Source organism: Salmo trutta, chromosome 28 (assembly GCF_901001165.1).
Source record: "Salmo trutta chromosome 28, fSalTru1.1, whole genome shotgun sequence".
Lineage (NCBI taxonomy): Eukaryota > Metazoa > Chordata > Actinopteri > Salmoniformes > Salmonidae > Salmo > Salmo trutta.
Window position 1 is genome coordinate 18,646,872 of NC_042984.1, and position 22,041 is coordinate 18,668,912.

Below are 22,041 nucleotides of genomic sequence, written 5' to 3' on the forward strand. Positions count from 1 at the left end.
TACCAAAGGATTGGGGATCAATGAGGTATCAGTCTACTCAATACCCAATATATTTTTTCCAAACGTCCTCTTCAGAGTTATCAGACTACACAACATCTACGCAGTATTGTTGTTCTTATGGAATAGTGTTCAATACACATACGTTGACAATAATAAACAATTGAGGGTTGGTTCTGAACTTTGTCGTTTCGTGAATGTTACACTATTTTCTCCGGAAGTACTTGGTTGTTATGATGAATGAAACAATCATGGCTCCAGTGAAGTCTACATAACACAATTATCACTTGATATTGATAAGCTATTTGGGGCACATATATAGATTTGGTAAACGATTGATTTATTAATTTCCATTGATTTTGAGAATGGGATTCTTAGGAGTTGTATCCAAGTTGTAGCTCGCAACTAACGGTTACTAGCTAGTTAGCTAGCCAACAGTTGCTTGAAAGCCGCACTTGCTGGGCCGATACAGCTACCTAGTTTGTCTTATTTTCATTGCATTTGAATATAATGAACACTACTATTGCAATCCAGTGCTAGCAATATTGTTACCTAGCTCACGAATCCAGCAGACCAACAACAATAGCCCTGACGACCTATGCTTAGTGAGTGTAGGTATAACTAGCTAGGATGTGCCCGACAGGCATGCTGACCGGGCCAGTTTAGCTGTAACACCAAGAGGCCATTGGGGTTGTAATAAGAATGCTATCAAAGATAATTAATAACCTATAGCTAACTGGCTCATACAGTTAGTATATAAGCCAAGATGCAAGCCTATTTGAACAACATGCACCCATTTTATTTTTTAAGTCAGCTGTCCTCATGATGAACTTTGACGGTCTGGACCCAGGTATGGGTGAATAGCACCTTCCCTCCATGGGAGTCTAGAGCCAGGTATGGAGGCCTCAATGGACCCATGGCTCAATTCTGTCTTGTTGCAAGGTGTGGAGCTCAATCCAGATGGTCTTACTGTGGCAGTACCCGAGTCTGTGCACATGATGGAAGGGATGTTCTCTGAACTCCACAGTGTGCATGCAGAAGTGGGCGTTCCTGTCACAGCAACTCCCTTTGACCTGCAAGAGGAGCTGCTCTGGATGGGGAACCACAGGGTAAGAGACAAATTATTATGCCAGAATATAGGGTATTACTGTGTTAGGTTCTAATTTTCAAAGTAAGAACTCGACGGACACTATGAAAGCTTAAACCAAGTTTATTCTTCCCAAAGGATCGAACAGCTGAACCGACAAAAGACATATTAACACAAGCACTGATATTTAACCCTTTCTCCTATGCTGAGTCTCCTACACATCTGAACAGCCAATGCATCTCTGTTGCTAGACAGAACCTTAGTGATACCTGTTCTTCCCCACTTCATCTGACCTGACCTCTGCCCCAAAGTGCTCACTCCTCTTATCAGTGCTGCCACAAGTGATCATTTTCCCTGCACTCAGCACATTCCAAACTTAATTGCACCCCCTTACAGATAACCATTAACTTCTGGTATAGACCCTCTCTATACCATAGCACTCAATATTTCAATAGGATACCTGATAATTAACCCTATTTCAAGTTTTAGGAGTCAGAACCCAGAATCCATCAACTGGTACTTGGAACATGAAGTGCGTCCACAAATGTTTTTGTACACTTTGGTGTACAAATATTGGCTATTCAGCAACATTTTTCTACCATACAGACTTGTTTCCCCACTCTCTTTTTCCATAGGGGCATGGAATGTCCTTCTTTGGTCCCAAAATGAGTCGCTACTCTTCTTTCCAGGCGCACTCAACTGATGATATTCGTCAGATTCAGAGCATGGAGACGGGGATTCTGTTTCTCTCTAAGAGTAATCTCAAGTGCCAAACTCGTGGAGGCCTTGTCATGTTCGACTACCTGTGAGTTGAATTCAAATGATAATTTACATTATTGTGGTCTTACTGATTTATTTATCTTTTTATTTAAGCTTTATTTAACTAGGCCAGTCAGTTAAGAACAAATTCTTATTTACAATGATGGCCTACCAGAAGGCAAAAGGCCTACTGCGGGACAGGGGCTGGGATAAAATAAATATTTTAAAAAATAGGACAAAACACACATCACAACAAGAGACACAACACTACATAAAGAGAGACCTAAGACAACAACATAGCATGGCAGCAACACATGAAAACACAGCATGGTAGCAACACATGGCAGCATCGCAACATCGGGGCGGCAGGTAGCCTAGTGGTTAGAGCGTTGGACTAGTAACCGAAAGGTTGCAAGATTGAATCCCCGAGCTGACAAGGTAAAAAAAAAATATGTCGTTCTGCCCCTGAACAAGGCAGTTATCCCACTGTTCCTAGACCGTCATTGAAAAAAATAATTTGTTCTTAACTGACTTGCCTAGTTAAATAAAGGTAAAAAAAAAAAGAATTGGTAGCAGCACAAAACATGGTACAAACATTATTGGGCACAGACAACAGCACAAAGGGCAAGAAGGTAGAGAACAATACATCACGCAAAGCCGCCACAACTGTCAGTAAGAGTGTCCATGATTGAGTCTTTGAATGAAGAGATGGAGATAAAATGGTCAAGTTTGAGTGTTTTTTTTAGTTGGGGAACATTTCTTTTAAATGTTTTATACAAACCATACACCCATGTTTACTTAGGTTCAAAGGTGACTGCTGAAAGGATGCTTGCAAAAATCAACATTTAGTTGAAACATGTTATAGTTTCAAATCAGTTTGGATGTGCATCTTGAATACTGTACAGTATAATGTAATTGTCTTAATGAATTCATGTGTGTATTTTAGAATGGAGGAGGGAGCTGACATGCATAGTCTGCTTATGACAGAAAACAACACAATGCTCATGGGTGGACTACAGAATTATGTGCTTGAATTTGACCTTAATACTGTGCAGCAGACACAAAAGGTATTGCATGACACCAGCATATGAAAATATAGGCCTAACTCTAAAGATGCAACACAATTTTGGCCTATAGGCTCTTAAAAATAAGTGATTCAATAGGTAAATAATTGTACATATTGTGATCTTTCCTTCCTATGCCTAGTTTACGGTCGAAGCTCCAGGGGTAGCTATCATGCGGCAGTCCAATCGTTTCTTATTCTGTGGGAACACATCTGGGAAGGTAAGGACAACAAGAGAGGAAGGCCACTCATGTTTCTCAGTGTTTGGAAGATGTTACGAGTTATTTTTTTTTACATCCTTAACCATTCGTATATATCTCACCTTCTTGCCTTCCACATAGCCAGGTGTCGCTTTGTGACCTGCGCACCTTCAAGCTAGAACATGAGTTTGATGCCTTCTCCGGTAGCCTGTCAGACTTTGATGTCCATGGCAACCTCCTGGCTGCGTGTGGGTTCTCCAGTCGAGGAATGAACGAACTAGCGTGTGACCGCTTCCTCATGGTGTTTGACCTGCGCATGATGCGCGCTGTGACACCACTCCAGGTGCACGTGGACCCCCTCTTCTTGCACTTCATCCCTACGTACACATCACGTCTAGCCACCATCTCACAGACAGGTATTGATCAAATGGAGAATGTGTTTGTTGTGCAGCCTGCTAGCTGTATTTATCAGAGAAAATAAGACTGACTTTCTTTTCCCTCCATCCCAGGACAGTGCCAATTCTGTGAACCCACTGGGCTAGCCAACCTGGCTGATGTCTTCCATGTCAACACCGTTGGCCAGTTGCTCATGAGCTTCGACGTGTCCTCCAGCAAGCAGGCTTTGGCCTTTGGGGACCCTGGTGGAGGTGTGCACCTTTGGTCAGATGCCCCAGAGGTCTCCTACAACGTTTATTCACGGGAGAGCGAATTTGCTATGCCCTGTCTGGTGGACTCCTTGCCTCAGCTGGACTGGAGCCGTGACCTGTTGCCCTTGTCCCTCATCCCCATGCCCTTTACCAGCTCAGAGCCACTACTGTCAGACTGGGTCACCACACAGGCCACTCCCAGCCCTAGGTAGGTAACACATTATTTTAAGACAAGTTTTGTGACCTTTTGGGGACTAGATCTGCTAAAGTAGGTTTATGTGGTGAATTCACTGCTTCTTGAGATGGGGTAACACCAACCTCTCTCCAAAATGTCCCTTCACAAGGATGGCAGTGCTCTCTGGCTTTTGATAGATGTCTTGTGCCCGAAGAATGACTAAGTTAAAATAAGTATCCAAATATTTCTCACCTTTTTTCTCTCCAGACGAGCACCCCCAGTGGACCCAGAGATCCTACGTACGATGAAGACTGTCGGGTTCATTGGTTACGCCCCCAATCCTCGCACCCCTCCTCGGAACCAGGTACGTCAATCATCCACAAATTCAGTGTCTCAAATTCAGTGTCTCAGAAAGAGTTGGGTTCTGAACTATGCTTGGCTTGTATAAACATCCTCTCCTGTTTGCTGTGTTTCAGGTTCCTTACAAGATCAAGGAGGTGGAGCTGGACTTTGACAACTACAATCAGGGGGTTCCTGAGTCTCCTATTGGTCGAGATGAAGAACCACACCTCTACATGGTGCCCACAAAATACAGGAAGGTGTGTCCCTTACTTATTACATTGTTATCTACTTGTAAATGTGAAATGTGTGGTTCAATAGTATGAATTTGTGTTATGAGCACAATGTGGTTCAATGTGGTTTTGAGATTAGCTTGTTGTGTCAATGATAAGAGCTTACATCTTTGATTGTTTTGTGCCCATCAGGTCACCATCAAATACTCCAAACTTGGGCTGGAAGACTTTGACTTCAAACATTACAACAGGACCCTGTTTGCTGGCCTGGAACCTCACATTCCCAATGCTTACTGTAATTGCATGATCCAGGTCAAAATCGGAAATGTGTGGCGTTCATTTATATAGAGGTAAATATACGGTTGATTTATCCATGTTTATTCGAATATTATTTCCTTATTTGTTCCCATTTACAAATAACAGTGAGTATTTTCCCCCTATGTGTCTGATTGGTTAGGTGTTGTATTTCCTGTCTGGCGTGTGAGCTGGGCTTCCTCTTCCACATGCTACATCTGTCACGAGGAGACCCCTGTCAGGTAGTCACCAATAGCCATGACACATCACTCTGTCCTATGGCCTATCTTTCTATCCCTACAAAATAACATATTCTTTGCATGATAGAGCACTGTAGTAGTGTGCTTATGTAACAGAGTTGTTATAAAGACAGTTTGATGGAGTTGTAATAGAGTGGTAATAGAGCACTGTAATAATGTGTATGCATGCACTGAACTGACTGACCATAATTAAACCGTCCTGCTGCCTACTCCCATTGCCATTCACTCATTGCAACCACTGTCCCCTCTCACAGGCCAGTAATTTCCTCAGAGCTTTCCGAACTATCCCGGAGGCGTCTGCCCTGGGTCTGATCCTGGCTGACTCTGATGAGCAGACGGGGAAGGCCAGGCTGGGCCGTCTCATCCAGAGCTGGAACCGCTTCATCCTCACCCAGCTCCACCAGGAGACCCAGGAGCAGGAGGGGCCACAGGCCTACCGAGGAACCAGCAGCAGGTGACACTGATCATTTACACATTTTTACTGCACCTTTTAACTTTTGTTTTAACATTTTTACGCCCAAGCAATCAAAAAACCAACAGATATTCTTAAAGATTATTTGTGTTTATTACACTATCAATGATAGGAATTAAATCAGCTTGTGGATAACTAAATAGTTATTTAGTGTATACTAGAGCATCTGGTGTGATGACATTGGTTTCATTATTTTTCTCTTAATTTTTGTATTTTAAATTTTTTACCCCCAATTTCATGATATCCAATTGGTAGTTACAGTCTTGTCCCATCGCTGCAACTGCCGTACGGACTCGGAAGAGGCGAAGGTCGAGAGCTGTGCGTCCTCCGAAACACAACCAAGCCAAGCCGGACTGCTTCTTGACACAATGCCCTCTTAACCCGGAAGCCAGCCGCACCAATGTGTTGGAGGAAACAACATACACCTGGCAACTGTGTCAGCGTGCATTGCTTCCGGCCCGCCACAGGAGTCGCTAATGCACGATGGGACAAGAACATCCCTGCCGGCCAAACCCTCCCCTAACCCGGACGACGCTGGGCCAATTGTGCGCCGCTCCATGGGTCTCCCGGTCGCGGCCGGCTGCGACAGAGCCTGGACTCGAACCAGGATCTCTATTGGCACAGCTAGCACTACGATGCAGTGACTTAGACCACTGCACCACTCTGGAGGCCCGCTTTTTCTCCTTTGATGCTTTATTTGTTACAGTGTTCTGGGCTCCTGAGGAGAGTCTGTAATTGGAAGGTAGTTTGGGTGTGAGGTTGAGAACAGCAACCTGTGTCGCTGTGGAAAGGAGACAGTACGCTCCTCTTTCACCTTGCTCTTCACCATGCACTACCCTGAGCAGAACTCACTTGGTAAGTTTTCCCCAAATTATCTTTACTCTGCCAACATTTGACTAGTATCAATGTTATTTGTATTTATTGATCATATATTGGTGTTTTAAATCCTATTCTGTTAGATAAGACGATAAAGGAGTATGACTTTGCTGAGATCATGAAGAAGAGTATATGTCTGGAGCAGAGTACGCAGGCGTGGTGTGAGAACTGTGAAAAGTACCAGCCCACAGTAAGTGACCCTTGTTTAAAAATGGGTTGTTTATTTATTGTTTGAGTCGATTCTTTAATGTGTTTTTTTCCCTCTCTAACTGTCTATCTGTAGGTGCAGACTCGGAACATCCGCTGCCTTCCGCTGCCTTCCGCTGCCTTCCTGATGTACTGTGAGGTGAACAGTGTCAAAGAGGCTGAGTTCTGGAAGGCTCAGGCAGAGGTGAGCCTCAAATTCCAATCCAAATCAAACTCTTCATGATCAGTCAATTCGACCACTTGAGTATTTCCTCCTACAATGGCAAATCGAGACCTTGGTTCTATCTGCATTTTTGTCATAATTGAGTTATTGACATAGCCTTGTACTGTTCAACGTTTTCTATCTACAGTCGTGGCCAAAAATTTTGAGAATGACACAAATATTAATTTTCACAAAGTCTGCTGTCTCAGTTTGTATGATGTCAATTTGCATATGCTCCAGAATGTTATGAAGAGTGATCAGATGAATTGCAATTAATGGCAAAGTCCCTCTTTGCCATGCAAATGAACTGAATCCCAAAAGAACATTTCCACTGCATTTCAGCCCTGCCACAAAAGGACCAGCTGACATCATGTCAGTGATTCTCTCGTTAACACAGGTTTGAGTGTTGACAAGGACAAGGCTGGAGATCACTCTGTCATGCTGATTGAGTTTGAATAACAGACTGGATGCTTCAAAAGGAGGGTGGTGCTTGGAATCATTGTTCTAACTGTCAACCATGGTTACCTGGAAGGAAACACGTGCCGTCATCATTGCTTTGCACAAAAAGGGCTTCACAGGCAAGGATATTGCTGCCAGTAAGATTGCACCTAAATCAACCATTTATCGGATCATCAAGAACTTCAAGGAGAGCGGTTCAATTGTTGTGAAGAAGGCTTCAGGGCACCCAAGAAAGTCCAGCAAGCGCCAGGGCCGACTCCTAAAGTTGATTCAGCTGCAGGATCGGGGCACCATCAGTACAGATGTAGGCAGGTGTGTGTGCATCTGCACGCACAGGCAGGTGTGAGTGCATCTGCACGCACAGTGAGGCGAAGACTTTTGGAGGATGGCCTGGTGCCAAGAAGGGCAGCAAAGAAGCCACTTCTCTCCAGGAAAAACATCAGGGACAGACTGATATTCTGCAAAAGGTACAGGGATTGGACTGCTGAGGACTGGGGTAAAGTCATTTTCTCTGATGAATCCCCTTTCCGATTGGGGCATACGGAAAAAAGCTTGTCCGGAGAAGACAAGGTGAGCGCCACCATCAGTCCTGTGTCATGACAACAGTAAAGCATCCTGAGACCATTCATGTGTGGGGATGCTTCTCAGCCAAGGGAGTGGGCTCACTCACAATTTTGCATAAGAACACAGCCATGAATAAAGAATGGTACCAACACATCCTCCGAGAGAAACTTCTCCCAACCATCCAGGAACAGTTTGGTGACGAACAATGCCTTTTCCAGCATGATGGAGCACCTTGCCATAAGGCAAACGTGATAACTAAGTGGATCGGGGAACAAAACATCGATATTTTGGGTCCATGGCCAGGAAACTCCCCAGACCTTAATCCCATTGAGAACTTGTGGACAATCCTCAAGAGACAGGTGGACAAACAAAAACCCACAAATTCTGACAAACTCCAAGCATTGATTATGCAAGAATGGGCTGCCATCAGTCAGGATGTGGCCCAGAAGTTAATTGACAGCATGCCAGGGCGGATTGCAGAGGTCTTGAAAAAGAAGGGTCAACACTGCAATATTGACTCTTTGCATCAACTTCATGTAATTGTCAATAAAAGCCTTTGACACTTATGAAATGCTTGTAATTATACTTCAGTATTCCATAGTAACATCTGACAAAAATATCTAGACACTGAAGCAGCAAACCTTTTGAAAATGTATATTTGTGTCATTCTCAAAACATTTGGCCACGACTGTATATAGTACTCTAAATAACCCAATTAATGTTGTTAAGTTCAAAAGAATACAAGATAAAAAAATTGCTGACACCATTGAAACCAATGAGGGTTCGGAACTTTATTAAAGCCAATTATCTCCAAATCATCTTTTTGAAGATATAACTTTCTAATCTCAAACTCTTGAAATGCTGAATGCAGACTGCTATTGATATTTACAATGACATGATGGCCATCTATTTGATTTAGATATTAGCTATAGTAGCACATTAGAGATTTAGTACTTCAATTAGAACTCTTATCCCAATGATGTTGGTTGTGTTTCCAGTGTCAATAATATTTTGGTACAAAGTTATTAGAATGAATCAACCTGTTCCTCTCTCCACAGTATGCTTTCATCAAGGCCAAAAAGAAAGAGGAAATAGAACCCCCTAAGCCCAAAGAACCTCCACAACCACATGAGTGGTGCTTAGAGTAAGGATGATAAAAAAATATATATATATATATTGATGGGAAAGCTTGTTAAAACAATGAGCTGACATTTTGGTTTTTGAAATGTTACCCTGCATCGGGTTAGCCTATTCTATGGGCGACTAAGTGAAACATCTGTCGATGTGCCCTTGAGCAGGGCACTTAACCCTAATTGCTCCTGTAAGTTGCTCTGGATAAGAGCATCTGCTAAATGTCTAAAATGTAATGTAAATGTAAAGTCAGTTCAGGAAGTAAACTGAAATTCACATTTTTCTCATTGCATTTTTGATGACCTTCATGTTGTTTAGGGAGGAGCTGGCCAATACGGAGGGCCTGACCTTTGACACCAGAGTGGAGGACCTACGTCACATCTGGATCCCTCTCACTCTGAAGATGTCCATCAGCAAAAGCCAGGGCCTGGAGATCAGCAGCTGGCCAGAGGGAGAGGAGGTGAAAGACACAGAAGAGCCAATAACTACTTCACATTCATAGGCTCACTCACTAAATCATTTTTCAAGACTTCCATGATTTTTCCATTTTGCTCCTTGTTTTTGTTTTGCCATACTGGTTTCATAGTTTGATAGAATGATCTGTATTAGTATGTCTGTTGTTGAATTGAAATGACAACACTTTTATCAATATTTTAGCTGAGCTCCACTGAGGAGGCTGAAGGAGCGTCTCTCTATGACCTGGTGGTTACTGTTCCTCATGTACTGGACGCTCGCACCGGGGGCAACTTGGTAGCACACATCAAAGTGGGAGAGACATATCACATCAGAAAAGAGGTGAGTGGATGGATAGATCTGTTATAGACAAAGTAAGAACATCAACAGAAATAAAGAAATTATCTCCCTACAATACATTTGAATCGAAAGTTAGCCAAATTAGATAAGATTTTGCTACCATGGAAAGGACAACACCTGTCCATTTGTGGAGAAATCGCCCTGATTAATTCTTTAGTCATATCCCAGTTTGCCTATTTACTTATGGGCCTGCCTATACCTAACAACTTTTTAAAATGATATGAGCAAAAAATATTCCACTTTATTTGGAACGGCAAGCCAGACAAAATTAAAACGGGCCTATTTATATAATGAATACAGTGCATTCGGAAAGTATTCAGACCCCTTGACTTTTTCCACATATTGCTACGTTACAGCCTTATTCTAAAACGTATTTAAAACGTATCCTCATCAATCTACACACAATACCCCATAGTGAGAAAGTGAAAACAGGTTTTTAGAAAAACAGAAATACCATATTTACATAAGTATTCAGAACCTTTGCTATGAGACTCAAAATTGAGCTCAGGTGAATCCTGTTTCCATTGATCATCCTTGAGATGTTTCTACAACTTGATTAGAGTACAGCTGTAGTAAATTCAATGGATTGGACATGATTTGGAAAGGCACACACCTGTCTATATAAGGTCCCACAGTTGACAAAGCAACAACCAAGCCAAGAGGTCGAAGGAATTGCCCGTAGAGCACCGAGACAGGATTGTGTCAAAGCACAGATCTGGTGAAGGGTATCAAAAGATTTCTGCAGCATTGAAGGTCCCCAAGAACACAGTGGCCTCCATCATTCTTAAATGGAAGAAGTTTGGAACCACCAAGACTCTTCCTAGAGCTGGCCGTCCGGCCAAACTGGGCAATCAGGGGAGAATGGCATTGGTCAGGGAGTTGACCAAGAACCTGATGGTCACTCTGACAGAGCTGCAGAGTTCCTCTGTGTAGATGGGAGAACCTTCCAGAAGGACAACCATCTATGCAGCACTCTACCAATCAGGCCTATATGGTATGCCTATGGGGCCAGACAGAAGCCACTCCTCATTAAAAGGCACATGACAGCCCGCTTGAAGTTTGCCAAAAGGCATCTAAAGACTTTCAGACCATGAGAAACATCATTCTCTGGTCTGATGAAACCAAGATTTAACTCTTTGGCCTGAATACCAAGTGTCACATCTGGAGGAAATCTGGCACCATCTCTTCGGTGAAGCATGGTGTTGGCAGCTTCATGCTGTGGGGATGTTTTTCAGAGGCAGTGACTGGGACACTAGTCAGGATCGAGGGAAAGATGAACAGAGCAAAGTACAGAGAGATGCTTGATGAAAACCTGCTCCAGAGCGCTCAGGACCTCAGCCTGGGGCGAAGGTTCACCTTCCAACAGGACAACAACCCTAAGTACATAGCCAAGACAACGCAGGAATGGCTTCGGTACAAGTCTATGGGTGGCCCAGCCAGAGCCCGGACTTGAACCCGATCGAACATCTCTGGAAAGACCTGAAAATAGCTGTGCAGCGACACTCCCCATCCAACCTGACAGAGCTTGAGAGAATCTGCAGAGAAGAATCAATCAATCAAATGTATTTATAAAGCCCTTCTTACATCAGCTGATGTCACAAAGTGCTGTACAGAAACCCAGCCTAAAACCCCAAACAGCAAGCAATGCAGGTGTAGAAGCACGGTGGCTAGGAAAAACTCCCTAGAAAGGCCAGAACCTAGGAAGAAACCTAGAGAGGAACCAGGCTATGAGGGGTGGCCAGTCCTCTTCTGGCTGTGCCAGGTGGAGATTATAACAGAACATGGCCAAGCTGTTCAAATGTTCATAGATGACCAGCAGGGTCAAATAATAATAATCACAGTGGTTGTCGAGGGTGCAACAGGTCAGCACCTCAGTAGTAAATGTCAGTTGGCTTTTCATAGCCGATCATTCAGAGTATCTCTACCGCTCCTGTTGTCTCTAGAGAGTTGAAAACAGCAGGTCTGGGACAGGTAGCACGTCCGGTGAACAGGTCAGGCTTCCATAGCCGCAGGCAGAACAGTTGAAACTGGAGCAGCAGCATGGTCAGGTGGACTGGGGACAGCAAGAAGTCATCAGGCCAGGTAGTCCTGAGGCATGGTCCTAGGGCTTAGGTCCTCCGAGAGAGAGAAAGAAAGAGAGAAAAAGAGAGAGCATTAGAGAGAGCATACTTCAATTCACACAGGACACCGGATAAGACAGGAGAAATAGTCCAGATATAACAGACTGACCCTAGCCCCCCGACACATAAACTACTGCAGCATAAATACTGGAGGCTGAGACAGGAGGGGTCGGGAGACACTGTGGCCCCGTACGACGATACCCCCGGACAGGGCCAACCAGGCAGGATATAACCCCAATGGGAGAATGGGAGAAACTCCCGAAATACAGATGTGCCAAGCTTGTAGCGTCATAACCAAGAAGACTTGAGGCTGTAATCGCTGCCAAAAGGTGTTTCAACAAAATACGGGTCTGAATACTTATGTAAGTGAGATATCAAAAAATTATACACATTTGCAAAGATTTCTAAAAACCTGTTTTTGCTTTGTCATTATTGTGTGTAGATAGATGAGTAAAAAAACAATTTAATCCAATTTTAAATCTGATGTCTCACCCCGTGTTCAAGAATTGCTTTTTTTCCTTCATTCAGATTACAACCTCTCACTTTTGGTTATAATCCAGAAAGCTGGTTGCAATTTCAGTTATTTTGTATTTTTTTATTTTTTTTTACCCCTTTTTTCTCCTCAATTTCGTGGTATCCAATTGGTAGTAGTTACAGTCTTGTCTCATCGCTGCAACTCTCGCACGGACTCGGGAGAGGCGAAGGTCGAGAGCCATGCGTCCTCCGAAACACAACCCAACCTAGGAGGAAACACCTGGTCAGCGTGCACTGCGCCCGGCCCGCCACAGGAGTCGCGCGATGAGACAAGGATATCCCTGCCGGCCAAACCCTCCCTAACCCGGACGACGCTGGGTCAATTGTGCGCCGCCCCATGGGCCTCCCGGTCGCGGCCGGCTGCGACAGAGCCTGGGCTCGAACCCAGAATCTCTGGTGGCACAGATAGCACTGTGATGCAGTGCTTTAGACCACTGCGCCACCCGGGAGGACCTCTGGTTGCAATTTCAATTTAATCTAAAAAAACGGTATAATCAGGGGCCTCCCGAGTGGCGCACAATTGGTCCAGCGTCGTCCAGGTTAGGGGAGGGTTTGGCCGGGGGGGACTTTATTTGGCTCATCACGCTCTAGTGATTCCTTGTGGCGGGCCAGACCCCTGCAGGATGACTTCGATCATCAGTTGAATGGTGTTTCCTCCGACACATTGGTGTGGCTGGCTTCCGGGTTAAGCGTGTGGGTGTTAAGAAGCGCGGCTTGGCGGGTCATGTTTCGGAGGATGCATGACTCGACCTTCGCCTCTCCCAAGCCCGTTGGGTAGTTGCAGCGATGAGACAAGATTGTAATTGGATCGCAATTGGATATCACAAAGGTGTGGAGAAAAGGGGGGTAAAATTACACACACAAAAAAAATGTATAATCTTTGTAAATTATATCCTAAAAAGGACTTGTGGAGTTATGTCACACATGCAGTTAACAAAAATATATGGAAATGTCTGTGCTATGCAAAATTACAACCAACTGATCGTAGCATTACTGCAAAAATGGAGGAGGCAAGTGAAAAGGGGAGAAGGTATGGAACTTGTCAGTTGGCCCTGCATTTAAGACCAAAATTGGCTAAAGAAAATTGTGATGAATTAAAAAAGTATACCAGTTTAATTTAAGGACCAAAACATTGACAGCTGCGCTATACAGGTTGCAAAATAGTTGGGAGGAGATTTTTTTTATGTACTGATTCCATGGCACATGGTTTATGAACTGATACACAAAACGACGCCGGATTCAAAACTTCAAGTTTATTTTAAATTATTATACAAAATTCTTGCAACCAAAAGATATATATAGACCAATTATATATGTGGGGGATACGACCATCCCAGCTCTGCAGATTTTGCTGCGAAGAGACAGAATCATTAGATCACTTGTTTTGGTACTGTCCATATGTAGCTTGCTTTTGGTCGCAGGTTCAGGAATGGCTGAAGAATTGCAACATTTACTTGGAGCTAAATCTGCAATTAGCACTGCTGGGTGATTTGAAAAGTCATAGTCAATCGATCAATAATATAATAATACTCTTAGCAAAGGTGTTTCTTTAATTTATAATCTGTAGAAACTATGAGAATAGAAAGGTTCAGAACTTTTGTGAAACAGCACAGTGGAAAGATATATGGCAGCTAGAAATCAAAACTGGATAGTCTACAGTGATAAGATGTGAGGGGTTGAAGTTTGGCTGAAGGCTGGGACTAAAAACAAACAATAGTTAACTAACTAATGTAAAATATACTGTCCATGAAATGTATGTAGTATGTAAAAGCTGGAAGTGGAAGCATAAGTATTGTTGTCCATTAGTTTACTAGGGTTAGGGGAAAATAGTAAAGAAGGAAATATATTTCAAAAATATATATTGGGAATGGAAATTATGCAGACAATTACATTGATAAAAGCCACAATCTATCTGCATTAAAATACAAAAAAGAGAACGAAAGGCTAAAAGTGCTAATAGTAATATTTAGAAAACCGTATTTGACTAACTTATTTTTGTTGATATTGCGGTGTAAGGGGGTAACACATCAGCAGTGGTATCTATTCAATGACTTCCTGACTGAGCCAATTGACAAGGTAATCTTTGGTTACTCACTGAATCAACACATCAAATATCTTATCAATAAATGAGCTCTTATCAATTCCTCAAATATAACAATGTGTTTGTATTTTGTTTTTGTTCATGTGTCTCAGGCTGAAGCAGCACAGTTTGATGTGAACTGGAAGCTTCCTGCAATCCTGTATTACGCCAAGAGAAACTACCACTCCAAATACGACCTACACAGTAAGCCACCCACTCATTGTCAGTTACAGTTTCTTAATTTATCTGATCAGGGTCAACATGACCGTGGATTGCCATACATTATACATACAGGATTTCATTTAAATCATATAAAATAAATAAGGTAATTTCAGCAAAAGATATTTGCTTTAGTGCATGCCACTCCACAACATAACCTTGACATCCTCTGTGAAGATGTGGGATGGTTGTGGTACTATGTATGACTGCACTCATTACCTGTTTAAGAACATGCCCACCCCGACACTTGATGCCTGTCTGTCTTGCCCAGTTAAGAACCCCATCAAGGCCAGTGTGCTGCTGACAGAGTCATCGCTGGCACGGAAGCAGAGAAAGAGCCACGCCACATTCATCCCCCTCATGGTCAGTGAGATGCACCAGGCCGGAGACCTCGTGGGACTGGACGCTGAGTTTGTCACCCTCAACCAGGTCAGTCTGGCAGAAGTGTGATTGCTAGGTTTAGAGTATACAGTGCATTTGGAAAGTATTCAGGTCCCTTGACTTTTTCCACATTTAGTTATGTTACATCCTTGTTCTAAAACGGATTAAATCTTTTTTTTAGGGATGCACGATATATTGGTGAGCATATCGGAATCGGACAATATTAGCTAAAAATGCCAACATCAAAGCTGACGTGCATACCTATATAATGTAAGTAGATGACGTAATGACGCCACCAAAAATACAGCGCTACACAGAACAAAAGCAGAAAAATACTAAGCGCACACTTCCAACAACTAAACAAGTTCAAGTCGAGCAGTCATTTGAAAGAGTAAGAAAATTTCAGCGAGACAACTTAAAGGTGAAATCCATTAACGCCAAGATAATGCAATTCATTGCCCTTGACAATCAACCATCTTCTGTCGTGGGTGATGTTGGCTTTCGCTGACTGGTCTAGCCCCGGTACACACTATTTTTCAGATGTTGCCCTACCAGAGTTACAGTATTGTTGAAACGTACATCTATGAGCTACGTGTTATGGGTGTCACTGCTATTAGCTTCAGGACTGACATTTGGACCAGCGATGTCAGCCCCATGAGCATGCTGAGTCTGACAGCACAGTGGGTCGATAAGGATTTCGTACTGAGGAAAGCCGTATTGCATGCCGTATTGCATCAAGAATGTGCTGGTTCTCATACCGCTGCTGCCATTTCAATGGCATTTGAGAACATGTTTGAAACTTGGAAACATGAACACACTCCTACACACTCCTGAAACTTCACTGCTTGACTGTATTCTGGTTGAGAATAAAACGATTGAACAAATGAACAACGAAACTGCACAGCAAGTAAGTGAAAGAACTAGGTTTTGATTATGTTTTACTGGTAATGGGGACATACGTAAATGCCAACAAAATTACTTTTTGGTCAGTGTGGTGTGTGTGGCGTGTCTGTGTGTGTAATCTGTATTTAACTAGGCAAGTCAGTTAAGAACAAATTCTTATTTACAATGACGGCCTACCCCGGCCAAACCCGGACAACGCTGGGCCAATTGGGTGCCGCACTATGGGACTCCCAATCGCGGCCGGATGTCATACAGCCTGGATTCGAACCAGGGACTGTAGTGATGCCTCTTGCACTGAGATGCAGTGCCTTAGACCGCTGCGTCCATGTGTGTGTGTGTTAACTATTTAACTGTACTAGAATGCTTAAAAGGCTGCAAAAAATGTAAATATCGGTTATCGTTATCGTTGTTTTTGGCAAGGAAAATATTGGATGTTGGTATCGGCCAAAAATGTAATATCGGTGCATCCCTCGTTTTTTTCCCTCATCAATCTACACACAATACCCCATAATGACAAATCAAAAACAGGTTTGTAGAATTTTTTGCAAATGTATTAAAAATACAAAACTGAAATATCACGTTTACATAAGTATTCAGACCCTTTACTCAGTACTTTGTTGAAGCACCTTTGGCAGCGATTACAGCCTCGAGATATCTTGGGTATGACGCTACAAGCTTGGCACATCTGTATTTGGGGAGTTTCTCCCATTTTTCTCTGCAGATCCTCTCAAGCTCTGGCAGGTTTATTTAGTTTCCATCCAGTCATGTTCACACACACATATTCACGCATCCATGCACCTTACATACACCTTACATTATGACATTTCCACACCTCATTCCTTTTTCTTTGTTTAGATTTAATAGTTTTGTTTTACAATAAAGAACCTTTTGAATTGGCCTATACCTGTTGTTGATGTCCCCTCATTTTTGCCACAGGCTATGAGCCGGCCTGTGACACTAAGAAACAGTACAGATGAAGATGGAAAATTCAGGCCTACTGTACATTTTACTGTAGAAATGATTGTTGAAAACAAGTTTAGGTTGGAACTGTTACAAGTAATAATTTGTATTCTGAACTGGAATAAACTGATTGAAGCAATATGCTTTTTGAGATGAACACAGTTCTGGGTTGCTCATCTGCAGCAGGAAGTGGTCTCCTGCCTGACTGAGAAAACAGTAGATGTTCAGATCCAGTTTGGCACCACATACCTATGCAAGTCAGGGTTCTCAAGTACAGAAACAGTGTCAATGCTGAGCATCACCTCAGTGTTACACTGTCAAAAACTGAGCCCAGAATAAACATGCTTGTTGGAAACTTCAACCAGCCACACACCTCTCATTAGGACTGTGTGTTCTGGTCTACATCTGTGTGATGTGATCAATCAGTTTATTCCAGTTCAGAATAAAAAATATGCATTTTAACAGCAACAGTTCCAACCTAGACTTTCTATCAACAATAATGTATACAGTAAGATGTACAGTAGGCCTGAATTTTTAAAATCTGTGCTGTTACTTAGGGTTGCACAATCAAAACGCCTGTGTGTTCTGTTATACTTATGTGTGATGTGATCAATCTGTTTATTCCAGTTCAGAATGAAATTATGTATTGTATTTTAACAGCAACAGTTCCAACCTAGACAGGTATGTAAGTGTTTTTAATGGGAAAAAAGAAACATTCGATCTATGGGTATTTCATTGTTATTTGTTTTTGTCTATATTGCATTTTTTGGGGGGCATAAAGGCAATGAAATGTACCGATATTTACGTATAGTTGCATATTTTCCTAAGCTTGGGTCCCAGGAAAACACAGAATTTCTCATTTGGGTCCCAGGCTGAAAAAGTTTAAGAACCCCTGCTCAAGGACATTCAGAGACTTGTCCTGAAGCCACTCCTGCATTGTCTTGGCTGTGTGCTTAGGGTCGTTGTCCTGTTGGAAGGTGAACCTTTTCCCCAGTCTGTGTTCCTGAGCACTCTGGAGCAGGTTTTCATCAAGCATCTCTCTGTACTTTGCTCCATTCATCTTTCCCTCGATCCTGACTAATCTCCCAGTCCCTGCTGCTGAAAAACATCCCCACAGCATGATGCTGCCACCACAATACTTTACCGTAGGGATAGTGCCAGGTTTCCTCCAGATGTGACGCTTGGCATTCAGGCCAAAGAGTTCAATCTTGGTTTTATCAGACCAGAGAATCTTGTTTCTTATGGTCAGAGTCCTTTAGGTGCCTTTTGGCTAACTCCAAGCGAGCTGCCATGTGCATTTTACTCAGGAGTGGCTTCTGTCTGGCCACTACCATAAAGGCCTGATTTGGTGAAGTGCTGCAGAGATGGTTGCCCTTCTGGAAGGTTCTCCCATCTCCACAGAGAAACTCTGGAGCTCTGTCAGTGGCCATCAGGTTCTTGTTCACCTCCCTGACCAAGGCCCTTCTCCCCCGATTGCTCAGTTTGGCCGGGCGGCCAGCTCTAGAAAGAGTCTTGGTTGTTCCAAACTTCTTCCATTTAAGAATGATGGCGGTCACTGTGTTCTTGGGGACCTTCGCTGCAGACATTTTTTTGGTTCCCTTCCCCCAATTCCTTCAACTTCATTGCTTGGTTTTTGTTCTGTCAACTGTGGGACATTTTTATATAGACGGGTGTGCCTTTCCAAATAATGTCCAATCAATTGAATTTACCTGACCAAGGCTCTTCTCCACCAATTGTTCAGTTTGGCTGGGCGGACAGCTCTAGGAAGAGTCTTGGTGATTGCAGACTTCTTCCATTTAAGAAAGTTTGAGGCCACTGTGTTCTTGGGGACCTTCAATGCTGCAGAATTTTTTTTGTACTGTTCCCCAGATCTGTGCCTCGAAAACAATCCTGTCTTGGAGCTCTACGGACAATTCCTTTGACCTCATGGCTTGGTTTTTGCTCTGACATGCACTGTCAACTATGGGACCTTATATAGACAGGTTTGTGCCTTTCCAAATCTTGTCGAATCAATTGAATGTGTCACAGGTAGCAAAGGGTCTGAATAGTTATGTAAATAAGTTATTTCTGTAAAAAAGTATATATATATATATATATATATTTTCAAAAATGTATAAAACCTGTTTTCGCTTGGTCATTATGGGGTATTGTCTGTAGATAAATTAGGAATTTATTTTATAAGTTTTAAAATAAGGTTGTAACGTAACAATGTGGAAAATGTCAAGAGGCCTGAATATTTTCAGAATGCCCTGTAAGCCAGAGTATGCTTGGTCAACAATGTATCTGGGTAGAAGGTTCCTGTAAGTACAGATCCGGGATCAGTTTTTTCTGCCCAGATCCTAACCTTAACCATTAAACAAGTGTATAATAGGGGCAGCTTCACCCTAGCAACATAGCAATGAGGATAATAATTAACAACAGTGATACATTAGGGAGCTCTGCTTGGAGATCCACTGTTTAAATTCCCCCTTATGGACCGGATACTGTCTTTATATAGGAGGAGGCAGAGCTACACAGCGACGGCACCAAGTCCACCATTAAGCCCAGTCAGATGTCTGTGGCACGGATCACCTGCGTGCGTGGTCAGGGTCCCAACGATGGAGTACCGTTCATCGATGACTACATCTCTACTCAGGAGCAGGTAATGCAGCCCCTCTTGCCCTGGCAATAATAATGACTACTTTAACAGGATGGATGGATGTCCAGATAATTATTGCTATGCAGTAAAATCTGATGTGACAGCTTCCTAACAAAGCGACCTAGATTTAACTAATCTTAGTTCTTAAAGTGTATTCTTCCTCACGGTTTTGCTGGTGCAGGTGGTGGACTATCTGACCCAGTACTCAGGCATCAAACCAGGGGACCTGGATGCTAAGATTTCCTCCAAGCACTTGACCACTCTGAAGTCAACATACCTGAAGCTGCGTTTCCTCATTGACACCGGAGTGCGCTTTGTTGGCCATGGTTTACAGAAGGACTTCAGAGTGGGACTTACATTTGCTGGTAAGTTTGTATACTTAATTTACTTGATTTTTAAATGGAACCAATTTTACCTGTTTCTATACCCCTGGCTGCAGTTTTAGTAAAGATTATGGTCCGGTTTCCCGGAGACAGATCAAGCCTAGTCCTGGACTAAAAGCATGCTCAATGGGGAATCTCCTTTGAAAAATGGTTAGTCTAGGACTAGTCTTTATATGTGTTCAGGAAACCAGCCCTATAGGTTAGCTAGGTTAACAGTAGACAGGGTAATTTCAATGGAGGGAGTGTGGGAGCTCATCTCTGTTTTGATGTACCTTGCTCAGGTGCTGAAGGATCAGGTAGTTGACACAGTCTACCTGTTCCATATGCCTCGTAAGAGGATCATCTCTCTGCGCTTCCTTGCCTGGTACTTTCTGGGTAAGAGCTTATACTCCTCAACCACTGTTTTGGTCATATAGAAATTACTACTTAGTCTGCCATTTTCCAAATTCATCCACGTAACAACCAAATTGTGTGAAATGGCAAAACTTCTACTTGTTTCTCCAGACCTTAACATTCAAGGTGAGACCCATGACAGTATTGAGGATGCACGGACTGCCCTTGCTCTGTACAGGAAGTACCTGGAACTGAGTCGTGGAGGAGGGAACTACGAAGTCCGCAAAGTTCTGAAGGGACTCTATGAGAAAGGCCGCAAGCTAGACTGGAAAGTCCCTGACTGTGACACAGATGGTCAAGGTAGCCCAAAAAGTATGAAACTGGTATTGCATTAGAGGGTGTAATGTTGGTGGGATCTGGATATTATTGGGGCTAACTAAACTTTATTCTTATTAGCAGTATACGGGATCTATCAATCCACGTTGATTGAATGTAGTCCCCTCAGTACAGTCTTCCCCTCAGTGAAGGGACTGTGAAGAGTGCCTGAAGACATTCCTGCCAAACTGATTTAATCATGGTGTTTAATCATTTCAATCAGCCTTTTATTTTGTATTGTTTAAACCAGTACTCACGAGGTATTGACTCCCATAAAGTATGAAACTGGACAAGTTATGGACAAGAGCAGAATGCTGAGAGGTTGTGTCAGTGTTCCAACGTTCCACATAATCTTGCTTGCCTGTACAAGTACCCTGATCTGACGCAGCCATTTACATTATTTGAAAAAGGACTGAACAGTTTTGATCTTCTCCAAAACAGAAGTCAAAACAATTTCTACTTTCATTTAGTATTTGTCTTTAGGTTTGTAAAGAGTGTTTGTCATTATGCTGTACATTATGCTGTACATTATGCTGTACATTATGCTGTACATTATGCTGTACATTATGCTGTACATTATGCTGTACATTATGCTGTACATTATGCTCTACATTATGCTGCTTACATGGGCAAATAATGTTAAAAATGTGATAAACTTTTTATAGTGATGTTTTTTTAATAAAAGCTTAATACAGTACACTGAATTGTATATTCATAGTTATATTTTCTTCCAAATTCACATTTTATGATAAAGTGGGAGATAGACATTTAGCTTAAAAGCTAGAATCCTCAGTTGCTACATCTACTGATACATTCATGATATATGCCCATTGATTCTTGAAGAATATAACTTATAAATATTCATCATGAACTTATTTCAACTGTCATACCCCATCAGAACCGAAAATATAAGGGTGTTTTACACCAATGTTTTTAAACAATGTGAAATGTAAACGAACACTATATAGCCTCAAAACATGGTTAAAACGATGATTTTGATATCATTGATGAGTCCTTGCATCCACAGCCCTGTCTGAATTTGAGAGGGGTTACATTTCTCCAGGCCCATTGCTTTTTACCAAAACAGAGGCGGGGTATCCCATGTTTCACTTTGAGGGTTAATTATCCCATATATTGTAGTGCGACATTGTGTGACGGCACACGTTTATAGCACCCTCTGCTGACCATACTTGGAAAAGTTTGCTTCTGTAATTCCAGGTGAGACGGGTGTAATCATTCATCTTGAATAGGTCAACGCAGGCTACTTCCAGTCTGCTTGTCTGGCCATAATAAACCATTGGAACGTTTTCCTGCAACAGAAACTCTTTCTTGGCCTA

General features: G+C 42.6%; 1 pseudogene; it reads left to right on the top strand.

Moving 5' to 3' along the window:
* The first annotated feature begins 246 nt into the window (after nucleotides 1–246).
* LOC115165674 (PAN2-PAN3 deadenylation complex catalytic subunit PAN2-like) lies at nucleotides 247–21,408 on the top strand (annotated as a pseudogene).
* Nucleotides 21,409–22,041: the final 633 nt, after the last annotated feature.